This window comes from Hevea brasiliensis, chromosome 12 (genome assembly GCF_030052815.1).
Source record: "Hevea brasiliensis isolate MT/VB/25A 57/8 chromosome 12, ASM3005281v1, whole genome shotgun sequence".
Taxonomy (NCBI): Eukaryota; Viridiplantae; Streptophyta; class Magnoliopsida; order Malpighiales; family Euphorbiaceae; genus Hevea; species Hevea brasiliensis.
The window spans coordinates 21,322,543-21,343,244 of record NC_079504.1 but is presented as its reverse complement, the minus strand read 5'-3'; the positions used below and the strand labels follow the sequence as shown (position 1 = coordinate 21,343,244).

Genomic DNA, 20,702 nt, shown 5'->3' with positions numbered 1-20,702 from the left:
AGAAATGTTTGAAATTGCATCTTGGTGATAGTGAGGAGACATAAAATGAAGGAATACAAGATAAGAAAATACAAAAAAAAATTAAGAGAAAATAAAAGAGACGAAATGCAATTAGGTTAAACGAGCTGGAATCGTAGCGATAGGTGACCGCACCGGGAAGTTACGGCGAAGGCCGTTGCTGACTCCTGGACTACGGGGAACCCTAAAAAATATTTTTGGGAAGTAATAAAATGTCTAATGAGGTGTAATTGACATTGAAAATATTAAAGAAAATTTAATAAGTCAGTACAAATAAAAACGAAAATTAAAGAAATTGACGGGTTAAGGATTAAATCGGTGTTACAAAAAAATTCGAAATACAACCCGAAGAGGGGCATTTTGGTCAATTGACACCTAGAGTTGACTTTTGACCTAAATGTCCATTAAAAATAAGTGATATTAAAATTTTGAAAATTCCATGAAAATAAGAAATTTTACACATAAAGTGATTAAAGAAATTATGGGACATAATTGAAATATTAATAAGTTTAATTATTATAATACTAAACCTAAGTTAATGGAAGATTAGTGGGATGTTAGTGGGACTATATAAGGATGCATATGGACAGATTTCTCCACTAAAGTACCTTCTTCTTCCTCATTCTTCTTCTTTGTCGAAAATGGAACCTCAAGCTTCCTCCATGGCCATTCATGCATGAGCTCAAGTTCTGCATGATAAAGCCACCATTTCTTCAAGAGTTCTTCATTAAAGATGCTCTACACAGCTTGGGAAGTATTTAGGTAGCAAAAAGACGCAAGATTGGTGAGGTTTAGCAAGCTCTAAATAAAGGTTAGTGCTAGTTTTTCATTCCTTGCTTCATTAAACTTTGTTTTAAGGTTGAGATGAGTTGAATGGTGAAGAAATTTGAAGGTTTTGATGAGTTATTGATGTGTATAATTTTTGGCAGCCATGGAAGTGGAAGGTAATTGAGTTGTTCTTATATGTATTTGATGGGAACTAAGGTTAATTAGAATAATTTTATATGCTAGTAAGTCAATTTGGTGAATATGTGATGATTGGGTATTTAATTTAGGGCTTGAACAAATTTTGGAGACCTAAGAGCAAGTGGTAATTTCTGGTACCTTTGATGGGTTTAGTAGATGGTTAATTATATGAATTTGATTAATGAATCATGATATTGATGAATGGTGAAAGTATAAGACATGTTACTAATTGAGATTACATGTATTGCTTAGCAATTTTTATGTCTACATTGTAGACTTTGACTAATTAATTTAGGATTGTGTATTAAACATTGTGGACCAATATAAACTGTTGGAAAATTGACAAAAATGAGATGTAATGAATGATGTTAGTATGTTACCAATCCATAATTTAGGTATATGGAGCTAAGATATAGAAATTTGAATGTGTAGTTGATTGGTATTTGAGAATGGTATAAGAGCAGTATGCATTTGAGCCTATAACCCTAATTGTGTGATCCCAATTGGTATGAGGCTAATTGGAGGTAAAATTAGATATATAATGAACCAACTTTCATGTAGAAGCCTTATAAAAAATCTATCCAGAAAGTGACTCAAAAAGTGACCTAATCTGGAATTAGTAAATTGAAACCCAGAATATTTGGCCATATGAACAGTAGCCAGTATTTTGGGCATAACTCACTGAAAACAGGTCCAAATGACCTGAAATTTATATCATTGGAAAGCTTAGACATAGGGATACAACTTTGATTAAGACAGCCAAGTCCTGAAATGCCATTAAGCAAGTCAAATTGATTGCCCAATTTGGGTTACAAAAACTGGCCGAATTGACTTTGACTTAAAAATGACCTAATTGTGCAATATAAGTGCAACTTGACCAGTCATAGTAAAATGACTATATCTTGGTCTACACAACTCCAAATGACCTAAAATTAGTGTCAAAAGTTCAATAAGACATAGACCTACAATATTGAAATTTTGACTAGAACCCATAAATTAAGGGAACTAGGTCAATTAAGTTGATTAAATTGACACACTAAATCTAGAATTGGTACAATTGACCATTAAGTCCAGAAAATTCAAATAGGCATATCTCCCACAAGAAGTTTCCAAATGTAATGAGCCATACTAATCTGGAAAGCTAAGAAAGAGACCTAAAACTTTGTTTTAGGCAACTTTCTCAATTTATAAATGTATAAGGCCAGAATTTAAGGTCAAATCCATTGACCTAATTGAGGACCATGCCAATATAGGACCTTTGAGTCTAAGTCAACAATTTGACTATAAATAATTCCATAAAACTTGACAAATTACAAGTAAAATTTCTTATTGACCCTAAGACATAGGGCAACAATACTTATGAAGAATACTAGACCTCAATGTTATTACAAATAGTCCAAATAAATTAGTAAAGTCAGAACCGAAAATGCCTAATAAGGAAGTCAAAAATTTAGATTTGACCTAGTTATGGTTAAATGACCATAACTTAAGCTATACAACTCCAAATGAAGTGATTCAAAAAGAAAATTAAAGAAGACACAATGAGAAATAATTTAATGAAGAGAAATCTGCTAAATTTACACTGTAGCCTGGTCCAATGAACAGTAAACATTAGCCATAAAATCAGAATAATTACAATAAAATGCAATAAGTCTTAGAAATAAAATTGGCAATAAATGCCAACTTGTGAGAATTGTAAAATGTGCTATATTAGCAACATATTGAAATGTAAATTGTGATATGTTGATATTAGAATCAACCTATCCATGATGCATAAAAATGTCAACATTTTCATGTGCATCAAATGTATCAGTTTAAGTGCCTAGAAACTGCCAGTCAAATTAAATGACCTTTTTAAGGTATTTTAGATTGTTTATGAAGATGCTATTAAATTAAATGACCTTTTTAAGGTATTTTAGATTGCTTATGAAAATGCTATTTAAAATAACATTTTCTTAAGTATACGTCAGATTGCCTAAAAATATGTCAGAATATTAAAACGCTTGAATTGTTAGAATTTATTGCATTTTTTAACTTTTTAAATTATACATTATTGCTTTATGTTTTAGTCTTTTTATTTTTTCAACTGCAAAACAAATGGCGACTTAATATAAAATTATACATTTTTCCATTATGTATTAGTCTTTAAAATTTTAAATAATATTATATTTTAATATCTAAAATTTAAAATTAAATTATATTTATCTTTTGAATTATTATTTTATGGAACAATAACCAGAGCCCATTGCTATCACTATACTAAAACAATAAGGAACTAGAGCCTCAAATGTTTTTAAACTTATTTATTGAGTTTCTTCATTAAAATTCAAACTTTAATTTCATAAATTTATAAAAAAAAATTCTAATACAATTAAATTGAATTTTATTAATTAAATTATTATTTTTAGGTGTGTGCTAGAAATCATAAATTTTAATAATTTATTGACAATAAAAATTATTTGACATAAAAAAAAATATAAACACTTGCTTTTATTATGTCTCTTTCTCAATTTAAAAAAAAAATCATTGATCTGCAGCTTATTATTTATTTTTAAATAGATTTAGTCAACTACATTATTTATAAATTAAATTATTTTTATTATTCTATATTATTTATATGTGTTTATAAATTAATATATTATCATAAAATAATTTATTGACTTAATATAAATATTTTTCTTTTTTAATAGAATTGTGAAATCATTTCTAAATTTTTAGTTTCAAAAATCTTTATCCTTTTTCCAGCCTCTTTATTTTCCTTGTACTAATCAGATTATGATCATCTACTTGAAATATTGTGGATGCCCTATGTAAATAAATTCCCTACACTATTTTGCCAATTATTTTTTTCAATGCCCTATGTAAATAAATTCCTTGAACTCGTATATTTTCTGATGTTAAATTATTGAATCATAAAAGTAGCTTATCCAATGTGATCAATATATGAAGCTGCCGTGTCAATTTACTAGTAATTTATATTTATTGTAAGTTTTTTTTTAACTTTTTTATTTTAAATTTTCTTTAATTAATTTAACTCTAATTATCATTCAAATTTGAGTTTCACAGTTTTGAGGAGAATGAGATATACCTTATTAATTTATTTTATTTTATATTATTGAAATATTTTATTATTATACTCAATATTTTTTTAAAAAAATATCATTTAAATATTTTTATATAATTCAAATAACATAAAATTAAATTATCAATTCAACACATTTTATCTTTTATATATATATATATATATATATATATATATATATATATATTTTAACAACATGAACTTAAAAAATACAGTTTTTTAAGTCAAAATAAATTAAAATTAATTATACACTATAATCATTAAAAAAATAATGCAATATTACAGAATTAATCTTACATATCAAGAATATATATAATTATACATACGCACAAGCAAGCAATCTTATTCAAATATCAAAACTCAACTTGCGGGTTACTATTACAACGATAGCATTGCAAAACTTATATTAGGAGCTTTTTGTTATTCCTTTTTCTTCTTTCAATTGGCTGAAACTTTTCAATTTCTACATTAGTTTCCGATGTATATATATATATATATATATATATATATATATATATATATATATATATATATATATATATATATATAGAAACTAAAAATTAATAATAGTGTGTCACCGCTTGCTTAGATTAGATGGCTTCGTCCTCCCACCCCTTCCCAACCTCTGCACCGCACCCCTCATCATACTCAGTACCTAAACTCATCTAAGCTTGCCTGGTCCCTAAACCCATCACATCATAATAACAACCGAAACCACAAAACCTCGAAACCCAACCCTCAGACAATCTATTTTGAGAATTTTTCCCCTCAAAGTGATGTAAAATCGATTTAGCATGCCTTCTCCTGGTTTGGAAGATTGGAGGATGTGTACATCCATGATACTATCCGCCCTGGACCTATTTAAATAGTCAAAGCTTGTAACTAAATGTCCAATGTGGCAGTCAAAGTGTCAATGTCTCGATAAGAAAGTAAAAAATAAGCAAAAAGCTGTTCAACCTCTTAAAACAAGCAATCTCAAGCTGAACAAAAGAAAGTTCAATCTAGACCCAGACCAAACAATAAGAAGTCGAATGAAGATGCAATGAAATTGCTTGCCCAACAAGCCAAGCAAAACATACACCAAGCAATAGCAACAGTTGTCATAGATCAAGCTGGAATTTTAGGAAACAATCTTGGGATGTCAACCCAAGATTGTCTCCATGATTGAGGCAATGACTATTTTTCTTAAAGCCTATAAATATTGGAAACAGCCAGGGATTAGGTACACATACATTGTAAAAAAATTAATACTAAATCATTCTCTCATTTTCAAACTCCCATTTTCTGACTTGAGCGCTAGAGTGGTTGTCTGAAAAGCCACCGACATCACCTTTCTTTGTCTTACAGCCTTACGTGGCAACATGACTTTTCTTTTAAAGCTCATGGCAGCAATAGTGGTGCCATCTGTGGAAAACTCATAGTATCGACTGACACCCCACATTTGAAATCATTCTTCTTCTCTTTTACATTTTCTATGCTACTAGTGGGTTTTATTTCTAGTCCTAGTTCATATTCATTTTTTATGCCTTTTTGCTATCTTAATGGTTGTAGTTCTAAGGACTCCTATTAAGAATGTCATCCCAATTACCAATTACCCTCGCACTAGGAGGAAATTTGCCAGCGATTACAGTGACCTAGAGCCTAACCACTCCATCTAGTGGTCATGTTTTGCCATACAACACTGTGGTGCCCACAGTCAGAGCTGATTAGCAAGGCCCACCGTAAGGAATGACACCAAAACAAGTTTACCAACGCATCAGAGAAATGAAGGCTCAAATTGCCTTTCTCTAGGGTTTAATCCTTAGACCCATTGCATCACCTGAAGCACCCGCTCCAAGGGTAAAACTCCTCCCAAGAGGCAAATCCAACCCAAACTAAAGGAATCGGTCTTGAAGCTGTCTCATTAATAAACAATAATGGGAAAAAGACCGAGCTAATGAGGGCAGATTATTAGTAGTATGCTCTAGAGCATATCATTTTATATGTATCTTGTATATATTTTCATTAATAAAAGGCAATTATTCTTTTCTGTTTACATAATTTGTCTATGTATAATGGAAAAGGTCTATTGGTATTTTGTTAGAAATACTATTCTTAAATTGTTAAGAATATGAGTGACAGTTTTTTCTAGCACAAAGTATCATAAAATAGTTCACAATTGAGGATACTTCACAAAAGATATGACTTATCCAGAAAGATTATTATTCATGTTAGTTCCCAAAGAATTAGTATGAGATAGTAATGAGTTGGGGTGGTGAGTCTCATGCCATATAACAAATATGATAGACACTTATATGATAAGTAAGTTGAACCAGTGATGCTTATGATAAGCACATGGAGTTTACTATTGTCAATGCATTGTCATAAAAATCATATCAATGCATATAATCCATCGACCTGAGATAACACAGTTATCTTGTACATATGTGGTTTGCGTTTAATATCGCTTTCATACTAGTACTGTGTATGGTTATACAGGTATATGTTGGCTCATATTGGTTATATATGGAGATAAGTGTTAATCAAGATAGGATCCATTACCCTAAGTAAATAAGGATGAAATCCTATGTTCATTTAATTGTTCTTGATGATGCAAGTTCCTAGCTAGGACAGATAGACTTAACCATAAAGGAGTTTCTAATAAGGAAGTCTGATTAATCAAGAACTGAAATTAAAAGAGAACATAAGATTCATAGCAAATGGAGTTTGACATGAACTATGACTCCAGCTAGAATTGAGATTTTATAATGGAGAGATTTTAGTGCATGGTAACATATTATTAAAGGTTCAGGTTTAAGGTTTTCCTTATTACTAATTGGGTAGCCATGGCATGCTATGTTAGGTGTCAACCATGGTCTATGAGATGCCTAAATGATTTAAAGAAATCATTTACAGTAAAGTAGAGTTCTTATGATATTAAGAGTTAATATCATTTCTCATTGCCAATTAATAATGAGCCTAGTAAGTCATACACCTACACAAGTTAATCACTAAGTAAATTATGATTTAATTGATTAATTAAAGAGTTTAATTAATTAATTAAATAGGTTTAGTTCACAATAATTACAAAGTCCCTAGCATGACTTGAAAACAAATCTAAGTTATTGGATGTATAATATAAATTTAATAGTGAAATTAATTAATGGAGATTAATTAATTAATTAATTAATATGTGATATAAATTAATTTGAGGGAGAAATTACAATTTTGAGTTAAGAACTCAAAATTATAAATAAGGGAAAAATGGTCTTTTCATATTGTGACACGTGGCACCATGAGATGGTGACACGCGGCACTCATCAATAGTTGCCACTTGTCATCCCATAATGGAAGATCACTTTTTGATGATTTAATCAAACCTTGACACTTGTTTTGATGAGATTGAGACAAATAAAAGGCAAGATTAAATCATGGCTTCACATGTGGCAAGATAATTAATTGATTTTGTCTTATACTATAAAAGGAGATAAGAAGAGAAAATAAATTAATTGACAAAAATTTTTCTCTCTTCTCTCTCTTGGTTGGACAGTAATCTCTCCTTCTCTCTTCTTCTCATTTTTCTCCATAGATTCTTGAAAGAGAAAGCTTTGTTTCTCTTGAATCAATCATACTAGAAAGGGTTTCTAGTCACTATACATCTATATAACCTTCACCGAAGCAAAAATCCCTAAAGTATTAGTGGTTGGCAAGTTTCAAAGAGAGGATTTGGGGCTACCATTGGTGACTCTTGGTGAAGCTTATGGTGCACAAGCTAGAAAGGCTACACTTGGAGCTCTTGGAGACTACCAAAGGGATTTAGACGTTTGATTCTACTCCTTGGAGGTTAAAAATCAATAATCCCTCTTATAGTTAGGGTTTAATGAGATTAAATTCTAAACTTCAATCCTTAGTGGCAAATGAACCTCTAGTGCATGCTAAAAGAGTTTTTTGGCATGCTTATGGGCATTAGAAATTGGCTAGGTACATAATTCATTTGGTATAATGCATGAAACCCTAGATAAAATTTGGAAATTCCAATCTTCTAATTGCCCTAAATCATGCTTCCCTGCCTTTCAACTAGTATCAAGGCCACTATATTTGCCATTAAGATTGATTTTGGGACTCAATTGTGTGATTGGATGAGGTTTGGGTGCATTTGAATGAGATTCGAATGGAGAAAATCCAAGGAAAAACAAGTTGCCGAAATGAACACAGCTTGGGCGTGTCCCAGGCCATGGGCCGTGTTTAGGAAGTCAGTGACCATAGCTCGGGCGTGTAGCGGTACACAATTCGTGCTTTCTTGTGCCTCAGCCCGTGTTTCTCTCTACCCGAAAGTGACATGAAAGATGGCCCATGTAAAACGCGCCCCCAAAGGCATGTCACATGACATGACCATGTAATTTCGCGCCTCATGCTGTGTGATCAGCGCTTCAGGTCGTGTTTTACTAATTGGGGCGTGTTTTGGCTATTTTTTGGGCCTTTTATGCAATTGTTGTATAATTAGTGACCCAAAATCAAACCTATACCTAATTAAATGGTTTAATTAGGATTTCCAATCATACAAATAATTTATGAAAATTGTTTGTATTCATGTTTGTTCCCAAGTTATTTATATGAGATATAAATAAGATAGAATGGTGAGTCTCATGCTATATAACAAACATGATAGGCACTTATACATGATAAGTAGGCCAAACCAGTGACACTTATGACAAGCACATGGAGTTTACTCTTATCAATGCATTGTCATAAATCATATCAGTGCATATAATCTTTAGACCTGAGATAGCACAATTATCTTATATATAGGTGATTTCAGTTTGATATTGCTTTCATACTTGTACTGTGTATAGGTATATGGGCATGTGTTGGCTCTTACTAGTTATATATGGAGGTAGGTGTTGATCAAGATGGAATCTGTTACCCTAAGTAAATAGGGATAAAATCCTATGTTTATTTAATTGTTCTTGATATTTCAAGTTCCTGGCCAAGCCAGATAGATTTAATCAGAAAAGAATTTCTGATGAGAAAATCTTTTTAATCAAGAACTGGAATTAAATGAGAACATAATATTCATAGCGAATGAGGTTTGACATAAACCATGACTCCAGCTCGAATTGGGATTTTGTAACAGAGAGATTCTAGTGCATGGTAACATATGATTATAGGTTCATTTAAGGTAAACCTTATTACTAATTGGGTGGCCATGGCATGCTATGCTAGGTGTTAACCATTGTCTATGATGTGCATAAAATGATTTAGAGAAATCATTTATGGTAAGAAAGAGTTCTGATGATATTAAGAATTGATATCATGTCTCATTGCCAATTAGTAATGAGCCTAGTAAGTCACACACATACATAAGTAATCATCAAATTAAATAGGTTTGGTTTGCAATTAGATTGCAAAGTCCCTAGCATGGCTTGAAACCAAATCTAGGTTATTGGATGTATAGTATAAGTTAAATTTATATTTAAAGTTTTTAAATATGAATTTAATTAATGAGAAATTAATTAATAAAGATTAATTAATTAATTTATATTTGATATAAATTGATTAGAAGAAGAGAAATAATTATTTTGGGTTGAGAACTCAAAATTAAGACACAAGGATATTTTGATCATTTTACAGGGTGACATGTGGCACCATGAGATGGTGACACATGACACTACACATAAGCTTGCCAAATTTCTTTCAATCATGTAAGATGATCAAAGTCAAGATTAAATATATGTTTGACACTTGGCACAATGTGATTAGGTCAATTAAACCTAGAACCAATCAGAGAGTGACATGTGGTAAGGGTTTTAAGTGGTGACCTAGCTATATAAGTGTAAGGATGAAAGAACAAAAATACAATCTACTCATTCTCAAAAAGGTGCCGCCACCCTTGGCTTTTCTCCCTTATCTTCTTCTTCATCTCTCATCAATTCAAAGAGATTAGCAAACAATCTTTTGAATTAAAATACTAGAAATCGTTTCTAGTGTCTTGTTTACATCTGTAATCTCTCAAAAGACAAAACTTAATTTTCTAATTCATAAAAAAAGCTTTAAAAGCTGTTCAAGGGCTGCCATAGGTAATCTTATTGTGGACAAGTTAGAGGGACAACATCTGGTGTCCTAGAAGCATCCCAAAGGTGTCAAATGTACTGCAGTGCATCAAGAGGTTAGTGCACTTGTTCTTGATCTAATCTAGGGTTCTAATAATTAATCTGATTAATTCTAAAATCTTAAATGTCATATGTAGATTAAAAATATATTAAAAGAGTTTTAATATGCTGTTTATCATTGAAATCAAATAGATAAAAATGTATCTTGCATGATGCATGTGACTCTAGGTGAAAAATTTTTAAATTCAATGATATAAACTTATATTTTTCATGCTTCCGCTTTTTCATGGAGATCATCGTAGTCGCCATACTCATTTGTGAAATGGTATCTGCATTTAACTTGGAAATCAAAGTCAATAATGTAGGGCTTGTTAAAAGCAATAACAGCACAAAGAATGAATTCCTTGCTATTAATCCAACTAGACACTTAGCCGCATTGCGCAGATATATTTTATTTTTTTAAATTATTAATATAATAAATAATAAAAATATAGTACTTAAATTTAGAAAAAAATAATAAAAATATAGAAACTCTTGTTTATTTTTTTTAATTATAACTTTCAAGATTTAATGATGGATATTTTATAATAATTTAAATTTATATTTTTTTATGTTATTAAAATTTAATAGAAGTATATTTTCAATAGTAATTTTACATAGTATTCATTCATGAATATATAATTGTGACTGTGGCCTTTTATATGCCATTTTATGTTCCTTAATTATTTCTCATATTACTTGTCATTAGCCCATTATCTTCCTAACATAACTGAGTTTTATGTTGTAACCTTATTTCATAATTTAGTGTTATAATATTTATATAGGTTTTATTTTAAAAATTAGAAAGAAATTGAAAAGTTATATTAATATGATCATAAATTTAGTGAGACCAATAAATTTTATTTAACATATACATATTGGTTATTAACAATTAATTATAAAATATAGCCAAAGTGGATAGAAATAAGATGAATTAAAATAATATATATATATATATATATATATATATATATATATATATATATATATATATTATTTAAATTTTTATATTAAGTATTAATAAATTAAAAAGTCATACATATTAATAAGATTAATAAACTTTATTTAATTTGCACATTAATTAGTATTAATGATAAAATTTATTTTTTTAAAATTATAATTCATAAATATAGATTTATATTAATTTTATTTAAATTTTTATATTAAGGATTAAAAGTCACACATTAATAATAATAATAATAATAATAATAATAATAATAATAATAATAATAATAATAATAATAATAATAAGACTAATGAATTTTATTTAATTTATATACAAAATTTTATTTATGATAAATAATCCATTAAAATGAGAATAAAAACTTATTCTCCTAAAAAGTTACATATTAATTAGTAATAATAGGACTAATAAATTTTATTTAATATACACATATTAATTATTATTAACATTAAAAATGTAAATATTTATTATTATTATTATTATTAAAATTTTATTTAACGTGTGTATATATATATATATATATATATATATATATATTAGATGTTAATTTTTATTAGTTATAAGAATGTACATTCTTCTGTAATTATAATTTATGAATATAGATATATATTAAATTTATTAAAATTTTTAATTTAAGTATTAAAAAACTAAAAAGTCAAGTATTAATTATTGGCAATAATAAAACTAATAAATTTATTTAATATATACTTATTAATTATACATATATTTATTATTATTATTATTATTATTATTAAAAAGTTTTTGTTCAATTTTATATGGAAAAGAAACAAAATAATAGGTTGTGAGTAGTTGAACGGCTATTTTTACATTTAATGCATTTCAATGGTCATTTTCTTACTAAAACTATAAATAGAGGCTATCTATAATTGAAGGGAACTTACACAACCTTCTATTTGAGAATTTATTGATTTAAGTTTTTCTACTCTTTCCTTTTTTAGAATTTGAGTCATTCCAATTAATTTCTTGAAGGCTTATTTATGAGCTATAAAGTAAGGTTATTAAGTATATTTATTAAATAATTTTAATATAAATTAATTTAAAAAATCACTATTAAAACAAAAGAAAAAAAAAAAAAATATATATATATATATATATATATATATATATATGCTATATCAAGCAAATTTTTATCCTTCAAAGATAAGATTAAATTTAGATAACACTAAAAAGAGATAAGATTAGATCAAGAATCCTCTACATATAGCACAGTATTTACCTAATTTTGAAAATCTATTTTTTACATAAATAAAATAATGTAAAGATAATTAGCTAATATCCTATAGGATTTGCACATAAACAAAAAGAACTAACTACTTTTAATGTTCCAAATGGCTATTGTTTGTAGCAAGACTATAAAAAGCCCCAACTACTGCTATTTTTCACTTGATGAAAGCTATTTGGAAATAAAATAGTTAGAAAGGGAGAAAATCAGTCTGAACGTAATAAAATAGTTTAAAAAAAAAACGTCAAATCAGTTTTCCAAATAGGAACAGCCCAATCTTTTTTTTTTTTAAAAAAATCACATTTTTTAAATTTTTATAATTTATCATGCAATTATATATTTTTTAAAATTTAAAACTCTCACGTTTATTTATTTTTTCCTCTAAAAGTTGATATTTCGAAACAAAAAGTTGTTATTGGACATGTTTCAAAATTTTAAATGCACAATTTTATTTTGCGTAATATTTTTTATTTTCCTATACATGATCCAATATTCAAAGAAAATAATTCGCAAACAAGCAGCCAACTATCGATATTTAAAGAAAAAGCAGAAAACGTAAAGTGTGTAGAACACATTGCCAACGTAGAAGGCCGGTTTGATCACCAAGCCATGAAACTGCAGGCACCAAGTTGACACCCACATCCGTCACTGCCACCGGCTGCAGAAAACAAAAACCAAAAGAGAGAAACTAGGTCTTCTAAAGTAAGTCTGAGGAAATTCCTACCTCCATCGTGAACTCACATACGATCTGAATGATGAAAATTTTCAATTCATTATGCTTTAAAATAGTGCATTATTTTCCCCTTTTGAATATAAGAGTTCAAATAAACTCGTTGAATTAACTGCGCTGATAAGTTCTTCCATATCATAGTGTGTCTGTAACTTATCTGTACTGATCTCCGAGATAAGAAGTTCTACCTCTTTCTGATCAATCACGTCGAAACACCCAAAGTGGCGATGTCTAAATACCTCCGATTTCAACACTCTGTATTTAAACCAAGAAATAATACCCTCATCGAAAAACACAAATTCGAATACCTCCAATTTAAACACTCTGTATTTTAACCAAGAAATAAAATCCTCACCGAAAAGCCAACGACCCTCAGTTCTGGACCATACCCATAAAGGTCGGTCGATGAAAGAACATTGACAGAATCTTTCCTCTTGAGAATGAAGCATTCGAACCCCGCAACTGATAACATTAGAACAAACTAAAGGATAACCGTTCATATCTTCAGGGTAGAATTCCACGAGAAGCTTACTGTATTTGCCAAACCAATCATCTCTGGTAACATCCACAAAGGGATCAAACCCAAAGAATGTATGAGCTGCTCCACAATCCTCTCCCCCCCAGTAATTCCTACCATAGCAACCACCAAAATAGCAGTAGAGATCGTTGCAGTCACCATGATCATTTCTGAAATGGTATCTGCATTTAACTTGGAAACCAAGGTCGTTTGTGCTCTGGTTGTTAAAAGCAATAACAGCACACAGGGCAAAACCTAAGAACTCACTATTATCCCAATGTGAAGGCAGCTGGATTGTCATGGACAATCCCGAACTTTGATGGCTGAACCACTTTGGAATACTACTTCCAGGGAAGCAAAAACCAGATTCCCCTGCTCGCACAGAAGGCATCTGCACCACAAAAATCATGATTTTTAACATGGGAGATGGTCGGTTAAAATAAATAAACATTAGAAGAAAGGGGGTGGGGGGGGGGGGGGGTGTGGTTTGGGGGGGAAGGAGAGGGAGGAGAGAGACCTGATTGTGCAATCTTTTTGAATAAAGCTGAAATTTTGTTAGTGCATCTGTCATGATGTTGTGCTTTGCAACTGCATGCAAGTTTCTGCAATTAGTGAAAAGGAATTCAAAAATGTTTCCCTCGACTATAGTCGAATCAATTATTGACACATATCCGAGTGAGAAACAGTTATCTGCATCTAATTTTGTCAACTGGGGTGGAAGTGCTGTTATTGAACGTAGCCACTTGCAATCCCTCAAACCGAGGTATTGCAGCTCTGTGAGCATTCTGATGCTATCAGGTAGGTGACAAAAAGAGTTTCCACTTAGATCCAATACTTCTAGTGAGAACAAGTAGCCGATGCAGTCCGGGATGTAGACCATCCCACAACCAGTTAGATATAGCTTCCTCAGGTATTGTAAATGTGAACCTGAACTGTCTATAATTGACATCAGTTCTGCCAATCCTTGAATTCTTTTGCAGTTTCTCAATTCCAAGCTAGAAAGCCCCTTTAAATTTTCAATTGGGGAGGGTAAATTCATCATGGCTGTTCCATCTAAATAAAGGCATCTTAATGATCCCATTGCCTCCAAAATTTCCGGAAAACATTCAAATATGGAGCAGCCTGAGAGAATAAGCTTTTGCAAAGATTTCAACTTACAAATGCAACTTGGAAGAATACGAAACTTTTTGCAATTTTGCATGCTCAATTCAACGAGTTCAGAGCAATACTCGATTGATGATGGAATTTCCTCTATTGCTGTCCCACATAAGAACAACTTCTTTATGCTTTTTGAAACCTCTGGAAACTTGTTTATACTTGAGCAGCCAGAGACAATAAGCTTTTCAAGTGATGCCAACTTAGAAATGGTACAAGGAATATTCTTAAGCCTTTTACAGTTCTTCAGATCCAAACAAGAGAGTTTGGAGAGCTCACCAATTGTCGAGGGGAGTTCTTCTATTCCAGTTTCACTTAAGTACAAGAATTGGATATTAGTTGAAATGTCCGGAAACTTGGTGATAGATGAGCAGCCAGAAAAATTGGTAGTCCGAAGGAATTTCAACAAATGCAAGCTCTCTGGAAGATCCCATAGTTGTTTACAATCCTTCATATTCAGTGCAACGAGTCCACTGAGATGCCCAATTGATTTGGGAAGGTGTCCTATTGCAGTCCCATTTAAATTTAAATACGTTATATTCTCTGAAATCTCTGGACACTCCCTAAGATTTGTGCAGCCGGAAAGGTTAAGAGTCTTAAGTGATCTCAATTTAATGCCACTAGGGAGGCTCACAACACTTGTGCAGCATCTCATACTCAAAAATGTAAGTTTGTCTAGAAACCGAATAGAAGAGGGGACTTCCACCAAGCTAGTGCAGTAATCCAAATTCACTCTTTCAAGATTCTTGGCTTGTGAGAGGTCTGGAAATGTGGTCAAGTGCTCAGAATTACTAAGGCTGATCTCTTCCAAACTCGCAAGATTCTACAAAAACCATATGATTAAGTACAACAAATTAGCACACACTCACCCTACAATGCATTTTTGACAAGAAGTAGGGAAAGAAAGGGAATTGAGATAAATAATACAGAATACCTGCACTCCTTCCCATAGTTTTTTAACGCAGCTGTTAGGCAAGTTAAGTTGAACAAGATTCTCTGCTTGAAACTTGGGTGTCAGAGAGCTCAGAGGATATCTATCCCAATGAAGATACCTCAACTTATCAGAAAGAAACTTAAGGCCATCAGGCAGATGCACTTTACACTTATTTCCAACTATAGAATCATGGATTTTGAGTAGTCTAAGATTACGCATCCTCTTGAAGGCTTTGGAACTCAAGTTCATTTCTCCGATTTTAGCTGTCTAAGAATATTCCCTCAACTTTTTCAGATCCCTGAACATCACAACAAAGAAAAAATAAAGCATAAGTTACACAAATATGCAAAGATGAAGGGGAAAAATATATATATACATATGTATGTATATACATATGGATATATATCATGCATATGGCTCTCACCAGATCTTTGGTCAACACTTGACAAACATCAGTAGGACTCCACAATCTACTGCGCTTGCCCAACTCTTTAACAGATTCTTGCCGAACAATTTCATGAGCCAATTCTTGCAGCAAGTTATGCATCTCCAACTTGTTTCCTAGGATGGTAATAAGGCATTTATCAACAAGAACACTAATTCCAATGCCTGCTGAGAAACCACAACCATTTAGTATTCTCTTTAAGAAGTCAATTTGTTGCCCCTTGAAAAAACATGCAATATCAAGAAATATATTTTTCTCTTCGTCATCTAGCGCATCAAAACTTATTCTCAACATATGAAAAATTTTAGGCTGAGGAATTCTTCCAAGTTTATCCAATGCGCTTTCCCAATCTTCTCTCCTTCACAAACAGGAAGGAACCCAAAACTTTAAGTGCCAAGGGGTTTCCTTGAGCATAGTTCACCACCTTATTTGATAGCTCCAATCTATCAGAAGTGGGATAATTTTTCTTAAAAGCATTCAAACTGAACAATTGAAGAGCTTCATCATTATCTAATCCCTCAAATTCATATATTTCATCAACTCTATTCTTAAGAACATGCCTATCTCTAGATGTCACAATAACTCTACTTCCCAAAGCAAAATCACATCTTCCAATTAGGACTTCTAGCTGATCCACATCATTCAAATCATCAAGGACAAGCAATACCCTTTTGTTGCGGATCCTGTCCTTAATGAAAATAGATTCTACATTGAGAGTGATGGTATGTAAATTTTCCTCCTCTAACAATTCAGAAAGAAGCTTTTCTCTTAAACGACGTAGCCCCACAAATTGTTTTGATTCTTCCCTTATATTCTCAAGAAAAATGCAAGCATCAAATTGATTTGAGAGAGTGTTGAAAATAGCTCTAGCAATAGTTGTTTTACCTATGCCAGCCATACCCCAAATTCCTACAATACGAACACTTTTCAACCCAATGCATAACAAATTTTTAATCAGTCTAATGTGTGAGTCTATTCCAATCAGACCCTTTGAATCTCCTGAGGATGCATGATTCAATTTCCTCAAAATATGTTCCACTTCTTTCACAACTTTGTTCACAACTTCAGCGTCATCCCTAACAAAATTAAAAGAGCTGAGACAAGTATAATAAAGAGAAAAAAAAAATTAATGAAAGGTTTCTTCTAAACACACAATTTTACAACAAGAGAATTAATTACATCAAAAGTCCTTATATTGTACACTTATTATCAATAAAGTCCAGATCCTTTTTTTTCCTTTCATCAAGTCCTGAAACCTTGTTAAATTAACACCATTAGTTCTATCCATTAATTAGGTATTGCCGCGTATAAGTCCAATTGCAATTATTTTCTTCCTTTTTTCCCCACATCAGCCTTCTACACAGCAAAAAAATATGAAAAAGGAAAAACATTTATAAGCATATAACAAAATTTTCCTTCATTTGTTTAATCACTCAACAGAAATTTAAAGAGAGAGAAAAGACATACATTTTTTTTTTTTGTGTCTAGGTTCCTCATTTGTTTTCTGAAATAAAGCACTATTTTTGTTGAGTATAAAGATTTTTTTAGGGGGAAAAATTGTTGTCATTCAATATCCAAAAGACAGTATTGAACATAATTTCTCAATGGTTTAGGAATCATCATCCATGTTTAAAACAAATTTGGAATGTTACAACATATTTTCTTTAACAAAAGTTGATGGTTTTGTTTCAAAATAAACTGAATAAGTACATTTCTAGTCCTCTTTTTCAAATACTTCCATTTTTGAAATCAAACAATTTAGTTCTTGAATTATGGAATATTAAACATTTTGGTTTCTTAATGAATTAACAAACAAAGTCAAAAGAGAATATATTCTTTTGGTGAAGGAAAGCAATTCTGGTCCACAGAAGGAAATGGATGGCCAGATTTTACACAGATGAAATCTCGGCCACTAAATTTGAATTTAATGGTTGAGATGGGATAAACGTAATAAGTCACATTTATGTAAACCTAACAACACACACAAGCATGGCACTTGTTTGCTAGCTCAACTCAAGTGGATTTCATGAATTATGACCCACGATTTTACTAACAAAAAAGCTATTTTTGAGTCCATTTGGTGCCCATTCTGTTTTTTGCTTTAAAGGTGAAAAACATGTTATTACAACCATTTGAAAACTAGAAAAGTGGATTTTACTTGTTTTATCTACTTGTTTTCCAACAATTTTTCAGTATCAAGCAAAAACAACAAAAAATAGACAAAATAATTGATACCAAATAGGGTCTTAGATGTATGTATTTTGCTTTCTATTGTAAAATTAATTGTCAATTACATTTACATTTGCATAAAAATACCACAAAGTTTATTTTATAATATTCCTTTATATTTATGAAACCTTAAAAATGAAAATAAAAAAACATAAAGGAATTGACACATACCTTATCACACGGGAATCCCATCCTGATATATTGGCAACTTTCATCAAGTCAGCCCTCCAATGGGGCATCCTTTCCATTTTCTCCTTAAAGTTCTTCTCAAGCTCAATAAATGCATCTCCAAAGCTGCCACTTAGTCCTTCAACATCAGATGGATCTACATCGTAAAAGATTGGTAAAACCGTCTGACCATAAATTTCCTTGCATTCAAGTATCTTCGCCATTTCATCCAAGCACCATGGAGAAGATGCATAATTTTTGGACAAAATGATTACAGAAATCATTGATTCTTCAATTGTTCTCAAAAGGCCCGGTGTTATTTCTTCCCCTCTTTTAAGGTTATTGTCTATGAAGGTTTTGATTTTTTTACCACTTAAAGCTTTATATAGATGGCTAGTAAAATTATAACGGGTATCCTCTCCTCTAAAGCTAAGGAACACATCATACTTTTGTTTTCGAGCCATGGAGGAAGATGCCATAATGGACTGTTACAATATACTGGTTACCAAAAAATCACTTCAAGTTGGAATTCAGCAAAGGCTCCCTCGTCTCCTGGGAAACTAAAATAAAGAAATCAACATTAATAACCAGTGAACCAAAAGACAAAGACAGGAACACAGAAAGAGAGAATAGAAATATGGTCTTGGCGGATCAAATTGGAGCTATTTTATTCAATCCACAATTTATGGAACGAGATTAGCCCATCCAATACAATGCATAGTGGTAACAAAAAAGCAGCTAAACCAATTGATGTAAATGCAAAAATTCTTAGACACCAATTATATACATAGTAAATTCCCTCAAAAGAATTTGAATCTTCCAACTCTATCAAGAAAGTGTTCCAATATATATATAGTCATTGTTTTTAAAGCAATTGCATGTAAATACAATCATATATATATATATATATATATATATATATATATATATAAAAGAAAGAAAGATTAAGAGCCAAAAAAATAGAAATATATATTGCTTGCAGTTTGGATCAGTTTATGTTTTTAAATAAGAAAAATTCAATTCAATCTGTAAAAATGCAGTTTGATAAAAAAAAAAAATTCCAACCCAATCCATCAACACTTATATAATTGCTGTTTAACTATGGATTAACATCATTAAACATCTAAATTTGTTTAGTATGATTAAAATAATATTTTTCGTGCACAATTATTGTTTGAAACTTTTCTTTCTTTTTTTTCTTAAACTGAAACTTTATATTCCCTTCTACTAAATTCTACAGAGTCTTAACAATTTTCTAATCTGAAGCACGATTGATTAAACCCAACTACCCAAGTTCACATCCCTTCCCAAAAAGAATTCCAAGCTCAAACTAAAGTTGAAGTTCAAATCAAAGCCATCAAATGAGAAAGAGAGGAACCCAATATGCATATCGATCAAAAAATGCATAAAGCAAAGAATTAAAATGAATACCTTGATGATTAGAAGCTTGATTTACAGTGAAAAGATCATAAAGGCAACATTTTTTTTTTTTTTTTGCTTCGATCAGGTAATAGCGCAAACAAGAAAGAGAGAAAGATTATTCGTCAATCCAATTTGGGTAGTGACTGTCTCTAACTCCGAGAAAGTACTTCCAACCTTCCATCAGCGGAAGAAGGCATTGGGTAACTCTCACTATCGAACAAAGACTTTGGGAGCAACCTCACAATATTTAACCTAGTAAACGGTCAACATTATATTATATTATTTTATTTTATTTTATTTTATTTTTATTAATTACCATTTAGTACTGAGTCGGTATTTATATTTTTAAAATTTAACTAAATTATTTTTTATATATTAATCTATTAATATTATAATCTTTCACTAATTTTTAGAAATATTTCACGCTAAAGTGTCTAAATTTTTAATTTATAATATAAATTTTTAATTTTTAATTTAAATTTAAGTAATATAAGATTTTTTTATGAATTTAATAATTAATTTTTAAATTATTTATATTATATAATATTTATTAAATTAAAAAATCATATTTTTATTAATTAATAGTTTCAAGTAAATAAATTTTAAAATAATATATATAATTTTAATTATTATAATTATGAGTAGATGAAAAATAAATTTATACTTTTCCCAATAAAAATTAAATTAATAAAAAAATATAT

At 30.4% G+C, this 20,702-nt stretch overlaps 1 pseudogene; it reads right to left on the bottom strand.

Annotated features, from left to right (window-relative positions):
• Positions 1–13,846: 13,846 nt before the first annotated feature.
• Positions 13,847–20,214, bottom strand: LOC110651346 (disease resistance protein RPV1-like; annotated as a pseudogene).
• Positions 20,215–20,702: the final 488 nt, after the last annotated feature.